General features: G+C 44.5%; 1 pseudogene across 1 annotated transcript; it reads left to right on the plus strand.

Moving 5' to 3' along the window:
• The first annotated feature begins 865 nt into the window (after positions 1–865).
• Positions 866–1,964, plus strand: LOC306651816 (DEP domain-containing mTOR-interacting protein-like; annotated as a pseudogene). The gene has a single exon. The product of its transcript is annotated as a DEP domain-containing mTOR-interacting protein-like (transcript).
• The last annotated feature ends 683 nt before the right edge of the window (positions 1,965–2,647 follow it).

The following is a 2,647-nucleotide window of genomic DNA, read 5'->3' on the forward strand; positions in this document are numbered from 1 at the left end:
CTGGAATAGAATATGCTGGCAGGCAACTATTAGTTAGATACCACATCTCTTTTGGATGATTCTGAGGTATATAATTTTATTTTAATTTTTGAAACTCAGTTTTTTTCAGAAACATAATAATCTAACAATTGTCAAACTTTCTTAGGTACTCTTATAGTTTTTTCCTAGTCCTAAATTAGGACTTGGTTATACACCTAACTGAATGTAAATTAAGTTTCAAACTGGACTTTACTGAACAAAGATGGCAGGGGAAGCCTCTGTGAGGGCAGACTGATCCTTCCAACTGAATCTGCGGTGGACAGACCAGGCAGTGGTAACCGTGTGGCTGGGACCATGGAGGAGTGTGGGGGTCCTCTCTGCCATGTCCCACGTGGAAGAGGAAAGGGATAACTGCCAGAGGAGGGTGCTGGCAGTTTTTCTATTACCCAAAAAACTTATCTCTTCAATGAACACACAAGAGCCAATACTCTTTTCATATAAGAGGGCTCCTGACGGGTCTGACCATACCAGCTCTGGCCTCTTACAACAACATGGAGCCGCCCAACTCTCTTTTATTTGTAATATGCAGGTAAAGAGGGCAAGGACCAGGAGGAGCTTCTTCTGTGATGGACAGGATAGGGTGGAGTTAGGGGAGCCATCCTCTCAGGGGAAAATTCCAGAAGGAGACAGGGAACCACTCCCATGCAGCGCCACTTGCTTCCCAGCAGTTCCTGGAAGCCAGGCCTCTGTGTCACATGGCTCAACCTAGTCTGATTCTGTTAAATAAGGACAGCTTCCCACAGAGGAGGGTGGCAGCGCTGGCAGTGGTGGCAGAGACAGCAGCACTAGTAGGAGTAGTGGGGCACAGCAAAGGGAGCTGTAGCAAATGGCTGAAATCATGATCACCAGAGAGCAGTTACAACTCAGGCTGCATGAAGAAAAGGTCATTAAAGATGACGTCTCAAAACCTACCCAAACTGTTTTGTTGCAAAATAACAGATTGACTGACTGAACACAAAGAGACTTCTGATAGACAGCAATTAAACTCATGCAGAAATTAGCACACCAGGGCATTATTCATCATATGTGTGACAAGCATAAAGAATTTTAGGATGTCAAACTCTTCTACCGTTTTAGAAAGGACAGCTGCACCTTTCTGCTGGACAATGAAGTGAAGGCTGTATGAGAAGTTAATGAGCCCTGAAAACACACTCTTACAACCCAAGGAAGAGGAAGGGGTCAAGTATGAGTGCACCATCATGGCATCTGAATTCTTTTATTGACTGGTTCAGGAACATGAGGCCACCACAAGAAAAGAGGCAAAGCAGTTTTTCCAACAGCTTATGGAGGGTGGCATCAAATAACATGTGTCCAACAAGCACCTGTTTGGGGACAGCAATCTTCTCTACCAGTTCAGAATATACTTCAGTTGAAGACTGATGGAGCTGCTCAAAGAAAAGTCCCCTCGTCCCAGGAGACTCATGACAGTCCCTTCTGCCTGAGGAAGCAGAGCCATGACAATTAGAAATCTCCCAGCTTCATGTCAGTCAGTTCCAGCAAGGACATTAAGATCCTATCTGCAGTGTGGAGGAGCAGCATGAGCAGCTGTGGCAGCAGCAGCTACTTCAGTAGCAGCCCCACCCTCAGAGGCAGTCCTTTGTGCTCTGCAACCCCAAGTCCATGCTCAAGAGACCAGTCACTTCTGTGGAGCTCCTGACTCCTGGGGATCCTTATGCAAGGAACACAGTCATGATTGTTGGCAGTGTGGTTGGCTGAGGCTTTGTGGTATGAAGAAGTAAGCCATGCCACATTCAGGCAGTGGACCCCAGCGGCCTGCAGCTGCATCAGGAATGATGGTCTATCAGTTCACGGTCTCTGTAAATGGGCTCAACGTGCTACACCCAGACTGCCGGACCATGAGCCATCTGATTTTGACACGTCCAAGGACAATCGTCATGGAAGTCATGGAGGAGTTAGAGTGCTGAGCAACTGTGCCTGCAGTCATTCAGTGACCTGCAGATGACCAGAGTGTGACCAGAGTGACACAATAATGAGATGATATGACTTCATGCAAATGGATATAGGAAATTTTTCTTTGTGCATACACATCTTAAGTTGAGTTTCATGAACTATAGAAGAACCAGGCAACACATTTAAAAAAAATTGGTATAGAAAATATTTGGGAACCATAGTTTTTCTACAAGATGAAATTGCCTTACTACATTATCTTTATCAATTTATCTGTTGAACATTGGCTCTAGAGCTTGGCTATTGTGACTGGAGCTGCTATAAACATTGATGTGGCTGTGTCACTCAGTATGCTGATTTTAAGTCCTTTAGGTATAAGCCCAGGAGTGGGATAACTGGGTCAGGTGGTGGTTTCATGCTCTTCAACAGATGAATGGATAAAGAAAATGTGGCATATATACACAATAGAATATTTCTCAGATATAAAGAAGAATAAGTGGATGAAGCTGCAGTATATCATGCTAAGTGAAATAAGACAGTCCCCCAAAAAACCAGAGGTTGAATGTTCTCTCTGATATGGAGATGCTAACCCATAACAAGGGAGGGAAGGGAGGGGAAATATAGGAGTTCATTGGATTAGACAAAGGAAAATGAAGGGAAGGGAGCAGGGACAAGAATAGTAAAGACAGTAGAATGAATT

Source organism: Sciurus vulgaris, assembly GCF_902686455.1.
Source record: "Sciurus vulgaris genome assembly, chromosome: X".
In the NCBI taxonomy this organism is placed as follows: domain Eukaryota; kingdom Metazoa; phylum Chordata; class Mammalia; order Rodentia; family Sciuridae; genus Sciurus; species Sciurus vulgaris.